Below are 16,083 nucleotides of genomic sequence, written 5' to 3'. Positions count from 1 at the left end.
GAGTGAGCATGAGTTTTCTAGGGTATGATAAGTAATATGAATATTACCCAAATGAATTTCAGTTACTTGATTTTCATTAAACGAAACGCTTAAGTTTCGAAATTTAGTTAATTTCAAAACTCTTAAACGATGTTTTATCGCAGATTTGGACTCCAACGAAGGAGTTACACCTAAGCATGATTTTGACAAACACTAAATCTTTTGTGAGTGCTTCCAAATACATGATTGAACTTGATATTTGATTTACCATCGTGATCGGATAACATTTGCTTGGCTTGGTTGGGCAAGTGTGTACTTTATCGCACTTGACCTAACTCAATTAAATACTTGATATATCATTCATGCATGTACAAATGACTTGATTTGCATTGACCTGTACTTGTATTTGTACTTGTACCTGACTTGTAAGTGCTGAGCGACAGTATGTACCACGCTCAATACGAGTGGGAGGTACCTCTCATTCCCGTCTCCATACTTTTCTCTTGACTAAATCGATTGGTCATGGACTATAGTGACTACTTGGGAACCCAAACCTCACTGGCTAGTTAATCAAGTCGAGTCGGCAAGGGCTTGGTCGATTAGATAACAAACCATGGGTATCTAGTGTTGTCGAGTGGAGTGTTATCTCCTCGACTAATCGGTATGCTCAAATATTACCACCAGTGTTTAGTTGGTGTTTGGGCCCGATAAGGGGGATGAATGGTGGACGGATTGGTGTTAAGCAAAGCGCTACTGGGTTGGTTACTTTACTTGAAAATTGACGGAGTGTCAACTAATACTTGATCAAGCTCTGGTGAAGCAACGGGAAATTGGCTCCTGAGAGCCATCTGTATCCTTATAATTTGATTGTTATTCGTAGTATTATTGTTTCTTTTAGAAAAGAATTTTACACTCGCTCATTTTGAGATTTGTTACTTGAAGTGTTATTGCTCACTTTTATCGACTGGTTATGCTCGATACTTTGCTACTTTGATACGTGAACTTTTCAATAATGGTCAACTTGCTATTTGGAACCTCACTGGATTTTTAGCTCATTTCATGCCATTTGTTTTCCTTACAGGGGGTACGAGCGAGACGTGAGACTGGTACAGGCTACCATAGTCTAGTTTTTGGAAATTTTGTAATTGTACTCGCACTAGCCGCTCGATTAGGGATGAATGTATTTAGAACTCCAATCTTTTGATATATTTGGGGTTGTATGGATGTTTGAGATAGAAATGAATGTATTTGTACGTTCCAAGTTTGGGAACTATTATTTCCTTTACTCTTGAGATTGTAACTTATTTTATTTGAAGTGAGTGAGTGAGTGAGTGAATCCTGACAAGAGCTGGGCAGGCGGTCCGCTAAACCCTGGGGTATGCCCTAGGGGAAGGTAAGGTCGTCACATATTCCCTGGTCCGACAATGACAGAACACTAATTTTATTTCTCGGATCAAGATGGACGACGGGGGATGGTGTGAGTCTCTACAAGGTATCAAAACCTCCGCTATTACGTTCTTTTCGAGGCTTTTCTACTCTACCAGACATCGGGGGTCCCTTGATGAGCTACCCTTCGATGTCCCATCCGTTGGGGCAGCAGACAATGAGATGATGAAAGATCTCCCGACATTGGAGGAGTTTCACTCGGTGATTTTTTCATTGGATATTGACAGTGCACCAGGTCCGAATGGATTTGGAGCAGGATTTTATCAAAGTTGCTGGAGCATTATAAAAGATGATCTGATGGAGGCGGTTCAGGATTTCTTTAAAGGCATGCAGCAATCGAGAGGCTGGACTAGCTCCCTCCTAGTTTTCATTCCTAAAATGGAGGGTGCCTCTCAATGGCAGGACTTTCGACCGGTTAGCCCGTGCAATGTTAGATCGAAAATTATTTCTAAGATTTTAGCTAACCGATTGAATAGGCTCCTTTCGGATCTGATTTCGTCGTGGCAAATTGGTTTCGTTCTGGGGCGAGGGATCTCTGATAACATCCTATTGGCATAAGAACTTATCCATGATTTAGATAGGAGGTTGGGTAACCCAAATTTGGTTCTAAAATTGGACTTGGAGAAAGCATATGATAGGGTTGATTGGTCATTTTTTATGTTCATGCTTAGACAGTTTGGGTTTGATGAACAAGTGGTTGGTTTGTTGTTTCGAACGTTCTCTAATTCTTGGTTCTCGATCCTAATCAATGGAGAACCTTCAGGCTTCTTCAAGTCTACTCAAGGGGTGAGAGAAGGCGATCCCTTTTCCCCGGCTTTGTTTCTATTTGTGGCCGAGTTTCTTGGGAGGGGTTTACAGCAACTTTGTGCAACTACGAGTGGTCGATATTATGTGTCTGCCGATTCGCGAGTCCCATACCTCGCATTTGCGCATGACACGATTATTTTCACTAGGTGCTCAGTTGGCGCTTTGACATCAATCAGGGACTTTTTGCAGCTCTATCAATCTTGTTCTGGTCAAAAGGTGAATGTGGCCAAAAGTTCTTTTTCTCCGTCATCGAAAATAACGGTAGAGCATTATAGGCTGGTTCAGTCAATTCTTGGGTTCAGGGAACAGAAATTACCCTTCACGTATTTGGGAATACCTTTGATCAGGGGCAGGGTTACTTGTCCTATTTTTGATGGGCTGCTGTCTAAGATGTGGCATCAATTATTTCATTGGAGTTCGAAAATGCTTTCAATGGGCGGCAAAATAGTCCTTATATGCCATATTCTTTGCTCACTTCCCATCTATTGGCTACAGGTCCTTTTCCCTCCAGGAGCTGTAGTTGCATCGCTGGGTAAAATTTGTAATGGTTTTCTCTAGGATAACTCCATTGAGTCCAAGAGGATTCATTGGGCTGCTTGGGAGAAGGTGTGTTTCCCGGTGGGAGAAGAAGGATTGGGTTTCCGCTCATTTGATGCTGTGGTCGACGCTTTATCGTGCAAATTATGGTGGTATTTGGGGGAGAACAAGACAATCTGGGCGACATTTATGCATAGTAAATATATCAAAGGTAACCATACTCATCTGGTGGCAGTAGACCGCCCATCTGCCGTATGGCGCCGCTTGGTAAAAGTTAGGGATCTGGCTGAGGGGGATATTTGGTGGTCCCTGGGGGAGGGCCTCGTCGATTTTTGGCATGATAGGTGGTACACGGATGTCCCCCTGGCTACTTTGGTTCCGGGCTTAGCCCGCCCCCATATGTTGGCAGGGGAGCAATATAGAACTAGCGAATGGGATGAGCACGTCTTCGGCAGATTCTCCCTGGCCACATTGTGACGCGGATCTTAAAGCTCCAAATCTTCCCTGGTCTCAAGGATAAGATGGTTTGGGGTACATCTTCTTTGGGTGATTTCTCGGTGGCGTCAGCGTGGGAGCATATGTGTTGTAAAAGGAATCTGTCCACGGTTCACTCATTGGTTAGGAGCTCAGTGGTTCCGCTCAAGGTTTCCTTTTTCACATGGCGTCTGTTACACAGATAGGTGCCTTTGGATCATGACCTCCAGCAGAAGAGGGTTGTGCTAGCTTCCCAGTGTGGTTGCTGTGGGAATGAAGTGGAAATGAGCAGCCATCTATTTGTAATGGGGTCGGTGGCATCAAATATGCGGCAATTTTTTGATAATTTGTTTGGAATCCCAGACCGGGCGAATGGGGTATCTGCTAAGTTGGCTTCTTGGTTCTTCTCACATTGCTTTGTGATGCAGAACCATATTCGTGTTATTATACCTCTTTTAGTCCTGTGGTTTATTTGGAGGGCTAGAAATCAGGCTTGAAACAAGGGTTCGTCTCTGTCGGTGAACCTAATCATTTTTCAGGTTTGCAACTTCATTGAGCAAATGAGTGTGGGTCAGCTCTTGCAGCCACAATATTTCAAAGGCGATGCAGATTGTGCATGGGCAAAGAGTATCCAGGTGAGAAGGAGGAGGCCTCCTCAACCTCAGGTGGTCACTTGGGTTAAGCCTCTACAGGGCATTTATAAACTAAATACGAACGCGAGTGTTTCACCCACGGGTGCCTCTGGTGGAGGGATTCTTCATTCGGTGGAGGGGGACCTAATATTTGCATTCTACAAAGAATTTGGGGATCAAGATGTTCTAATGGCAAAGGCACTAGCATTGTTGGAAAGATTGCTGCTTTGCAAACAAAGGAACCTTCAAAATTGTGTGGCGGAGGTGGATTCCAGTGTGCTCGTTAGTTTGGTCTTGTCTGATGCTTCCTCATGTTGGCACTTATGTGACTCTATTCGGCATATTAAAATAGTGATAACGGCCCTGGGAGCGTCTGTGGCCCATATTTTTCGAGAAGCAAACTCGGTGGCTGATGCGCTGGCCTCGTTGAATCTCCCATCAGATGCTGTTTTCTCTTCTGAGGCGTCTCTGCTCTGCCCTTCAGCTGGACAGACTCCAAATTCCTTATGTCCGGTTTCGTCATATATGTTAGTTGTAATGTGTTTATAGGGGTGTCTCCTTCTTTTATCCCACACTCATTGTATCCCATTCTTGACTTCCTCGTGGTGAGTAAAGAGTAAAAAAAAAAGACTTCTAGAGGTAAGGACTTCCCAAGTTAATTCATGACCTTTCTAAAATAAAGATTTAGCTAAATTAACTAAACTTTACTTAATGGATGATTTTCCAAAAATATTGACCCGATATCATAATTCTTTCCAAAGTTTACTAGACAAACCAAAAATAGTGACTTCTAAGAAATGAAACTTCTAAAATAGGAAATTTAAATGGGAGATATTACATATAGAAACTTTACTCGTTTTGAAATGTTAAGTGTCATAAGATTAAACATCTCTAGGGAATGCTTTAAAGAAATAAGTGATGAAAATTGATGTGCATAAAGTAATAGATTTACATATCATTTCTCTAGAATTAGATGGCAAGGATCAATAATTCTATTAGTACTTCTCCCAAGTTCATCAAGAATGCACCTAAATATTTTCTTGTTCTGAACACATAAAGTAATAGAATTACATATATTTCTTAAATACATTTTCTTCCAAAGTCGTTGACATTTTAAGAAGTTTTGCAAGCATAAATGACTTCTAATGTTTTGGACTTTGCAAAGTTAATTCGTGACCTTTCTAAAATAAAGACTTAACCAAATTAACTAAAATTTACATAATGATTGATGTTCCAAGAATATTGACAAAATATAAAGATTCTTCTCAAATCTACTTAGACTTAACAAAATTCGTAACTTCCTAAGAAGGGGAACTTTCTAAATTAGGAAACATACAAAAAGGATGGTATTAAATGTAGAAACTTTACTCATTTCGAAATGTTAGGTATCGTCAGGTTAAACATGTCTATGGGATGCATTAAAGAAATAAGTGATGAACAATCGTTGTGCATAACAAAATAGATTTACATGTCGTTTCTCTAGATTTAGAAGGTTAGGATCAAGAATTCTTATAGAACTTTCTTCCAAAGTGTGCGGGACTTAGCCCTTTGTATTTTCTTCAATACATTTTAGCAATGTTTAATGAAAAATTGCCTTATGTATAAAAATGGACCTTGAATGATTGTATTTGACGTACCTAAATATTTTCTTTCTATGAACGCATAAAGTAAAGGATTTATATGTCTTTCTTAAATACATTTTCTTTCCAGGGTCATTGACATTTTAAGATGTTATTCGAACATAAATGACTTGTAAAGTTATGGACTTTTGATAGGTTGCAATTTTACTATTTAATTTATTATTAATTTCCCCTATTACCTGATCTGGCGTGGATCAATTGTTGGATTCTACTCACTTTTAGTATTTTGCATTTATTTCAGGGAGTAGAACAAAAATATGAAAACAAGTGCCAATTTGACAGGAAAGGAGTCCAAGTCGCAGAGCTTACCCCAGGGGCATTGTTGGCAAAGGAAAACTTTGGCCCATATTGGTAATTACTGAAGAGGAGAGGACGGCTGAATTTTTCTTTTCCCTAAGAGCCGCCGCACAGCATGAGTGGCAAGAAGAATAGGAAATAGCTAAGGCCATTAGGGGGGAACTATTAGATAGCAGAGAATGGGCACCACTTTGAGTTAGCTTTGACTTTTCCTTCCTTTGCTTCTTAGTAGTAGTTGCCTTCTCGGATATCAGGAGCAATTGAAGCATTGAATCATTTCCCTGTAGCTTTTTCGTTTGATTTTTCCTTGCGGTCTGTAGTGGATTCCTCTTGCCACATAATGGCCGCAACTATCACTTCAGTTCTGCATGGGTTTTTCTCATCAACAATGAGTTAAACCCCTTTTTCTAGTCAAGGGACAACGGATGCTTTGGGTCACCTAAAATTGTGAGATCGATTTAATTTTATCTTTTTCTTTTATTTATTGGTAATTGCATATTCCCTGGTTGCAGTGCTTATGGTTGTTTAATTAATTGATTGTCTTGGATCCGGATAATTAGTTAATTTAATAATCTATTGTCAATTGAGGTATTAAATCCGTAATTGTTTAATTACCTCAGAATAGTGACAACTGGCATGATTAGATTTGTGTCAGGGGAATACGCGGGTTAATCTAAAAGAACCCTGGTAGTGCGTTATTTGGTTAGAATAGGGTTCCTCTAATACGTAAGGCAATTAGGGAATTAAATCTTATGGGCGTACCTAGGATTATTTTCTAATTAGAGCAGTGATTAACGGGCGTACCTTAATCACCGACACAGTAAGGAGGGGTTGACTGCCATCGCTTGTTTGGCAGTTATAACCTATTTATTGATAAATAATTGGAATTGCCTTTGATTCGATGATCAATTAGGTGCACCAATGCTGAAGTTATTCCTTGGCTAGATTCTTAATTATCACTCATTTGATTTTAGTAAATAGTAAATTGTTATTTAATTTCTAGTTGGCTATTTTATTTTTATTATTTTATTTTTAGTTGAATTGCTTAAATTGTCACCCCTGAGATAAAAACACCCCCCTTGTCACTGTGAATTTGAAAAGAAACAATTACTCCCAGTCCCTGTGGATTCGACCCTGCTCACCGCTATCTACAGAAATTACCTTTAGTTTGAGCAAATTTTTATTATTGCACAGGCTTCGACAACCTGTCAATTTTTGACACCGTTGCCGGGGACTGGCGTTATTCTTTATTTCTTTTTAAATTCATTTTTGCTCTAATTTGCTGGTATTTTTCTAGTGTATGCCTCGGTCTTCTCGTACAGGTGATTTGATTTTTGACCCTGAAGTAGAAAAGATCGCGCGTAGAACGAGAAAGGAAACCAGACAGTTCAGAGAGGAGCAGTCCAGTGCTGCATCTCGGAGACCTGAGCCAGAAGTTAAACCAACAGATTCGTTTGGTGACACTTCGAGTGACTCTGACCAGGAGGAAGGAACCATGGCTAATGCACGGACATTAAGGGAGTTGGCTGCTCCTGATTTAAATCAGCAGCCTTTATGCATTACTTTCCCAACTTTAAATGATAATACTCCATTTGAACTAAAATCTGGTCTGATTCATCTTTTACCCTCTTTTCATGGTTTACCAGGTGAAGAGCTGTATAAGCATCTGTAGGAGTTTGATGTCGTGTGCAACAGTATGAAACCCCCGGGCATTACAGAAGAGCAAATAAAAATGAGGGCATTTCATTTTTCTTTGAAGGATTCAGCAAAAGACTGGTTGCACTTCCTACCACCAGGTAGTATCACCACGTGGGACCAGTTGAAGAAAAAAATTTTAGACAAATATTTCCCTGCGTCCAAAGCTGCGAGTTTAAGGAAAGAAATTTGTGGTATCAAGCAGCATCCGAGGGAGTCGTTTTATGAGTACTGGAAGCGATTCAAGAAGTTGTGCATCAAATGCCCCCAACACCAAATAAGTGAGCAATTGCTCATACAGTATTTTTATGAGGAGCTCCTTTTTAGAGACAGGAGCATAATTGATGCTGCAAGTGGAGGGGCACTGGTGAACAAAACCCCTCGGGAAGCATGGGAGTTAATAGAGGGGATGACAGAGAATTCACAACAGTTCGGTACGAGGGAGGATGTCCTAATACGCAAAGTGAACGAGGTAGAGACATCCTCTATCCAGCAGCAGCTAACTGAGTTGACCTTGTTTGTTAGGTAACTGGCTGTACGAAATGCATCCCAGACCAAGGTGTGCGGGATTTGCACTGGTATGGGTCATTCTACAGACATGTGCCCAGCGATTCAGGAAGAAAGTGCAGAGCAAGTGAACATGGCTGGTCACGCGCCCTGCGCCAAGAAGGCCCTATGACCCGTACTCGAATACGTACAATCCCGGCTGGAAGGACCACCCGATTTTCAATTATGGAGGAAATAGGCAGCCCAACTTTGTACCGAACAGACAGCAAGGGTACCAGCAGCAGTATCAACCCCGACCACCTCCGTCTCCGAGCTCTGGTCCATCTTTGGAGGAGATGATGAAACAACTGATAGCTACCACCGCGCAACATCACCAAAAGGCGGACTCCAAAATGCAAGACATAAGAAATCAAATGAATTAAATAGCCACAAAAATAAATCGTTTGGAGTCCCAAGTCCAAGGTAAATTGCCATCTCAGCCTAAATTGAACCCGAAGAATGTAAGCGCGATGACCCTAAGAAGCGGGAAGGAAATTCTGGGGCCTGAGCCTGTGATCCCGAAGGACAAGGACGAGGAAAAGATCGAAAATAAGTTTGAGAGGGAGGACAGCAATAGTGCAGGTCCAAAGGTACTTCCAGACCCAGTAATTACAGTTAAAACTAACCCGCCTCCTTTCCCTAGCAGGTTGGAAAAATCGAAGAAACAGAATAAGGAGAAGGAGATCTTGGAGGTGTTTCGCAAGGTAGAGATAAATATCCCTCTGTTAGATGCAATCAAACAAGTGCCGAATTATGCCAAGTTTCTAAGGGACTTGTGTGTCAACCGAAGGCGGTTGAGGGGAGATGAAAGGGTCATTGTTGGGGAGAATGTGTCAGCGGTCCTGCAGAGAAAGTTTCCACCAAAGTGCGGGGACCCAGGTATGTTTACTATTCCCTGTAGGATAGGCAACACTGTGATTAGAAGGGCCATGTTGGATCTGGGAACGTCAATTAATGTCATGCCTAAATCTATCTATGCTTCTCTGAAACTAGGTCCATTAAAAGAAACTGGGATAATCATTCAATTAGCTGACCGAACTAATGCATATCCTGATGGGTTGGTTGAAGATGTGTTGGTAAAAGTTAATGATTTGGTGTTTCCAGCTGATTTTTATGTACTTGATATGGATGATGATCACTCCCCCGATCCCTCACCTTTGTTATTAGGTAGACCCTTTATGAGCACAGCACAAACAAAAATTGATGTTAATAAGGGTACCTTGTCCATGGAGTTTGATGGGGAGATTGTGCATTTTAATATCTTTGATACTATGAAATATCCCTCAAACTCCAACTTTAGCTCTGTTTTTTCCGTGAGTGCTATTGACCCTGTGGTGCAGGAAGTGTTTGAAACTGTTGGCAGGGATGAATTGGAGGTTGCTTTGACCAAGTACCTCGAGTTGGAGACGACTCCTGAGGTGGAGTAGAGTGAGGATTTAAAATGCACGATAGGGGCATTACACTCATTGCCAACCTCCACAAAAAGGTACGAAGTTTCACCTATATTGATTCCCGAATCTCACCAAAGGGTATTACCATCTGTGGTACAGGCACTTGAATTGGAGTTGAAGCCCCTGCCGAAACACTTAAAATATGCGTATTTGGGCGACAATGAAACACTTCCGATAATTATCTCAGCTGCACTCTCGAAAATTCAGGAGGAGAAGTTGATCCGAGTTCTTAGAGAGCATAAAGAGGCGATAGGTTGGACCATCGCAAACATCAAGGGGATCAGCCCCTCCATCTGTATGCACCGGATTAGACTTGAAGAGGATATCAAACCTGTACGGCAGGCTCAAAGGAGGCTCAATACCCTTATGATGGAAGTGGTAAAGAAAGAAATTTTAAAATTGCTAGATGTGGAGATCATTTTTGCGATATCAGATAGCCCTTGGGTGAGTCCAGTTCAGGTAATCCCAAAGAAGGCAGGAGTGACGGTAGAGGCCAACCAAAAGAGTGAGCTCGTGCCAGTGCGCAAACCCACTGGATGGAGGCAGTGTATTGACTACCGCAGGTTGAATGCCATCACCAAAAAGGATCATTTCCCTCTCCCTTTCATTGACCAAATGGTTGAACGGTTGGCTTGTAGAGCTTACTATTGCTTTCTGGATGAATTTTTAGGATATTTTCAGATAGCAATTGCACTAGAGGATCAAGAGAAGACGACCTTTACGTGCCCGTTCGGGACCTTTGCTTATAGACGAATGCCCTTCGGGTTGTGCAATGCACCTGCAACGTTCCAGAGGTGTATGGTAATTATTTTTTCTGAATATGTGAAGAAAATTATTGAAGTTTTCATGGACGATTTTAGTGTGTATGGTGATAGTTTTGATACATGTCTAGATAACCTGAGATTGATCTTGTTGACTTGTATAGAGACTAATCTCGTGCTTAATTGGGAGAAATGTCATTTTATGGTTGAACATGGGATAGTTTTGGGTCATATTGTATCTTCTAAAGGTATCAAGGTTGACAGGGCGAAAATAGATATTATATCTGTTTTACCTTACCCCGCGAGTGTGCGGGAGGTGCGTTCTTTTCTTGGACATACAGGTTTTTATCGAAACTTCATCAAGAATTTCTCGAAAATTGGAGCCCTGTTGTTCCAACCCTTACAAAAAGATGTGACCTTTGAGTTCGATGGCAAGTGTGAGAAAGCTTTCAACAAGTTGAAAGAACTACTGACCTCACTCCCGATCATCCAGCCCCCCGATTGGAGTTTGCCATTTGAGATCATGTGCGATACCAGTGATCATGCTGTAGGGGCTGTATTGGGGCAAAGAGTAGGAAAGGCAGCTCACGTCATCTACTACGCATCTCGAGCTTTGAATGGGGCCCAGTTGAATTACTCCACCACTGAGAAAGAGCTTCTTGCAGTTATTTTTGCTTTAAAAAAATTCTGGTCATATTTGTTAGGTGCTAAAGTTATTGTATTTTCTGATCATGCAGCTTTAAGGTACCTAATGACCAAGAAAGATGCCAAACCGAGGCTCATAAGGTGGATCTTACTCCTGCAAGAATTCGACATGGAGATAAGGGATAAGAGAGGCTCAGAGAATCTAGTAGCTGACCATTTGAGCCATATACCCGTTGGAGAGGGGAATAAGCCATTGAAGGATGCATTCCCTGAAGAGCATCTATTCTCTTTAAATTCTCAATTGCCTTAGTATGCTGATTTAGTCAATTATCTAGTAACGGGTAGTTTTCCTGCAGGTTGGCCGAAATCGAAGAGGGATAAATTGAAGAGCAACGCCAAGTATTTCATCTGGGATGACCCGTACTTGTGGAAGAGGTGTGCAGATCAAGTGATGAGGCGATGTGTAAGTGAGGTTGAATTTCAATCGATTTTAACCTTTTGTCATACTTTTGCCTGTGGAGGTCATTTTGGACCCAAAAGAACTGCTCATAAGGTATTAGAGAGTGGATTTTATTGGCCGTCATTGTTTATGTGACAGCCCCACCTCCCCCTAAGGCGAACCAAAGGGTTCGGCGGACCGCCTGCCCACCTCTTGCCAGGACTACGGAGTCGAATACACAAACCCAATATAGTACGCACGATAGGACCCAAAGAAAACGAACAATCGGAGACTACTAAGGTGAGAACATGCCCACCAAACCAAAAACTCATAGTCTCAATGGAATACATTTAATAGACAAGGTTCAACACTTATACATATCTGTACATTGGAGTCTTGAACAACTTAACATACAGTGCAATCCGAGGTACTCATACTACAAAAAATACAATTAAGGTTTCGTTTTCAAAAGAGCAAGTACAATTAGGGTTTTCCAACCATTGAGGAGCAATACAAAATATCTAAACCAGCTCAACTCATGCTTCCAAGTCACAGTTCCAAGAAGTGGTTCCCTGTAAGGAAAACAAAGGTAACAGGAATGGGTGAGCTTTCGCTCAATGAAGTACCAAACATATAGGGGTAAAATCATGGTCTTTCACGTTTAACCAATCAGATACATATACCAGATATAAAGGAAAGCAGATTAGACACAATGATTCAAAGGAAAGGATACAGGTGGCTCTTAGGAGCCAGATTTCCATATGCAGTACTTGATCCGAACCCGTTGACTCTCCATCAACGTAAATAGAACCAACATATCCGTAGACCCCACTTTACACCAATTTACCGTCCACCAAACATACCCCTACCGGGCCCGAACGCCGAACAGAACAGAAGTGGTAATACTCGAGTATACCGGAATCAAGGGTCTCAATACCCAAAGATTCCTAGAACAGACTACTGTGGATCGTTATGTAATCGACCAAGCCCTTGCTGGCTCGACTCGAGTTACTTCGCCACAGGATTTGAGCTCAGAGGTCACAGAAAGGTCGTTGGATAAAAGCTTCCAAACGACGTCAGAACAGATACAGATACAAATAACAGATTCAGATTCGCACCAAAATTGGCATATGAATAGACAAGAGAACGGTGTGATAAAGTACACCTTCGTCTCAAACAAAATAAACAAATAGTTCAGTCATTCATATCACAGATTGCATGTATAGAAACCGAGTTAAACAACAAGTGAGGGGAGTGGTACACTCACCTATTAAGGCAAAATAATGTCCCGAATATCTTTCCGGGTAACACTCTCAATCACCGATGAACCCTAAGGTTAATCAAGAGAAAATATTACAGTTCCTCCAACAAGAGTCAGGTGAATTGAAGACAATTCAAATACCACTAGTACAAAGTATAAATGTGATTTTAGAAGTGAAAAGAGTACATTTAAACCGAAGGACATGAGTAAAATATTTGGAAAACTTATGCTCGCTCGAAAAACTTTGAAATATCCATTTGAGTTGAAGAAAGGAAGAAAACGTATTTCTATTAGTCGTAAATGTTATTTTTCCAAGTATACAAGTTTCCGCCAGATTCGAACTTATATACCTCGAGAAAAGATGACGCAAATATCCTAGAAGGTTCATATGGTACTCACTCTCAAATCGTTACCTAATCCTTGAGTGTAAATTTGGACAGCAAGCCCTTTGTATTTATCTATTTTCTAGCCATTTATGGCTTCATTATTTTTCTCAATCAATCCCAAAGTCATACACAATATAAATTCATCGTACCAACCGTTCAATAGGCTCAAAGTCATTCAAGTACAAGATTTAACTAGGAAAATGATCGGAAATGAAAGTTAAGCCTTAAAACCCAAAAACAGTTTTGATGTCATTTAGCGTATTAGACACAACCGGTGCTACGATTATCAGATGGAGGTACAATATACACAGTTTCGAAGCTCAAAGAAAGGGCTACAATGTTGAAGAAGGCCACTCAGTCCAGTTTGTAGTGCAACTAAGTCAAAATTGCAATGTACCAAACCAGAACCGCATAAATAGGTTAGCAAACCGTATTCTGGTTAAACAACCATAATTCAGGCTACCAAAGTCCAATTCTAGTGATTCCAAAGCCATATGAAAGCTAAGATACCAGGATATATTTCTTAAGAAGACATCAACAACCAAATCCATAGTATTCCTGATGAAAATAACCAATTACAGAGGCTGATTATCAGTTTCGGACAGAAACAGGGTAGCAAGGGTATTTCGGTCGTTTCATAGGCTACGTTGCTCCGATTGAGTTAAAATTTTGTAGGAAATTATAAAACATCATTCTCTACAACTTTCATGTTTTAACCTAAGGCTAATTCAGCCTCTAACTAGGTCCAACAGTGCCGGGTAGAATAGTGAGAAATTGGAACTCTAACCTGGAAATTTCGGTTCAAAGCGGAAATTTTCCGCAAATAGCTACAATTTACACACTAAGGCTTCATTCTAAACCATTCCCAACCATCATCCATGGCCACACAATATTAACCATATGAAAACAGAAAAATCATGAATAAATATAAAACTTCACCAATTTCTACCAAAAATCATGAAATCTTCCACTAAAACATCTCTTTAGCCATCACAAGTCACTAATTTAACATAATCAAGAACAAAGAAAGGATTGCTAGCCATGATACCTTGAAATATCAAGAAAGGTGATGGCTTAGTCATTTGCCTTCTCTAATCACTCCACCACTACCTTCAATCTTCCTAAGCAAGTGACTTTTATGGAGGAAAGTCAAGATCAAACGGTTGGTTTGTTGGATTGAGCAAGGTTAGAGCAAGAAATTGGAGAGCTTTTCTTTTCTTTTCTTCCTTATGAGGGCCGGCCACTATAAGCTTGAAATGAAGTTGATTTTGGATCAATTTTGGTTAAATTGCTTAAATTGGTAAAGTAGTGAATAGTGGTCAAAGGTAAGATTTAACCACCAAGTGACACTTGTCACTACCATTAATGCATATCTATCCTTTTGTCTCTCCACCTCTCATCCATTGAGTAACCTCTAATTATCTCTTAACACCTGCTAAAATAAATCCGGTATCCAACACTTAACCTAAATGGCCGAATTTTTCTGAACTTTCCGCACTAGCGGGTCCCACGTCCGGTATACGCTCTTAATTTCTCAAAAACTAACCGATACTAGAAAAATCATTTAAAAACTATATTTACTCATAAAAATTATCTGAAAAATTTTCCTAATAAAGAAAATGCAGAAAAGCATGCAATTAAATAAAATGAAGTCTAGAAAATAAGAAAAAATTCACGGGTCCTCACACACTCTCCCCCTTAAAGAAATTTCGTTCTCGAAATTTCCTTACCACTAGGATCCTTCAAAGTCTTAATTAAGCGGCGGATCATACCTTCTACCTGCTCAGACGAGTCAGGGACCTGATGCTGCTCTAGAGAATATACCCGAGCTGGTACCTTCGATCCAATCCCTTCTCCTTTCGTCTGTCCAGGGTTGATCTTGGCTGGTTGCTGAGAATTGGTCTTAGTTGGTGGCAGAGTCCCTCTCCGCTCGCGCAGGCGAGATGGACAGTTAGCAATCCGATGTTCGGAGCTTCCACAGCGCAAGCATTTTCCTTTTTTCTTCCAGCAATTTGTTTCCGTAAGGTTTGGCCCTCCGCAATATCCACAGGGACCACGAGTAGCAGAGACTGTTTCCCCCTGTGGAACACCACCTGACACCCCTGGTAGCCGTACTCCCCCATTTCCCTTTCCAACTTTAGGGGTTGTACTCTTATCCGCTTGTTCTGAGCTGCTCCCAGGAAAGCCCCTTTTCTTGGTTTGGAAGTTTCTAACTTGTAGCCTCGCATTTTCAACCCGTTGGGCTTTCTCCACAGCATCACTAAAGGTACTAAGTTGAGCTACTGCCAAATCCTTTTGAATCTCAACATTTAGTCCCTGAATAAAACGCTTTATCCGTCTTTGTTCGGTTACGATCAGTTCGGGCGCAAACTTAGACAACCGAGTGAATTGACTCTCATACTCGGCTACGGTTTGAGTTCCCTGGCGAAGTCGAATGAATTCGTCTTCCTTCTTTTCTTGGATTAGAGGAGGGAAAAACTTGGCGTTAAATTCTCTCATAAAGTTCGCCCACGTCCTCGGGGTTTGTTCTCTTTCCCATTTCATTCGAATGACATTCCACCAGGAACGGGCGGCTCCCTCTAGTTGAAAGACGGCAAATGTCACCTGTCTCTCCTCGGTATAGTGTAAAGCAGCAAAAATATCGATCATCTTCTTCAACCACTTCTCAGCCACATCAGGATCAGGGTCTCCATGAAATTTGAGGTGGGAGAACTTCTGAATCTTCAAGGGCCAAAAACATTAGGAATACACACAACTTTGACCGAACCAGTCACACAGTAGCAGTCAATTGGAGACAAATATGAGAGATCCATGTAAGTAGCGGGATCATCCGCAAGTATTATAGACAGACTAGGTCACGAGTACAAAAATAACTCACGAAGAGCTTTTCCCCCTCTAGGGCTCCGTCCATAATCTACGACAACAACACCATCTATATCTTAATCTAAGTTGATCACGCTTAACCACACCCGAACAGACCATACGAAATTCCATAGAATCGCCTTTCTAGTTCGCCTAAGTCCTTGCCAACCTAGGCTCTCATTGATTTAGTAGCCGGGCACGAGAATTCCAAATAAAATAATTCAC

The 16,083-nt window shown here is 41.1% G+C and overlaps 1 non-coding gene across 1 annotated transcript; it reads right to left on the bottom strand.

Moving 5' to 3' along the window:
• Nucleotides 1-7,679: 7,679 nt before the first annotated feature.
• On the bottom strand, nt 7,680-7,786 carry LOC113781776. The gene has a single exon (XR_003469681.1). It is a non-coding gene; the product is annotated as a small nucleolar RNA R71 (small nucleolar RNA).
• Nucleotides 7,787-16,083: the final 8,297 nt, after the last annotated feature.

Source organism: Coffea eugenioides, chromosome 8 (assembly GCF_003713205.1).
Source record: "Coffea eugenioides isolate CCC68of chromosome 8, Ceug_1.0, whole genome shotgun sequence".
Taxonomy (NCBI): domain Eukaryota; kingdom Viridiplantae; phylum Streptophyta; class Magnoliopsida; order Gentianales; family Rubiaceae; genus Coffea; species Coffea eugenioides.
The sequence above is the reverse complement of the archived record's forward strand: the minus strand, read 5'-3'. Positions and strand labels throughout refer to the sequence as shown.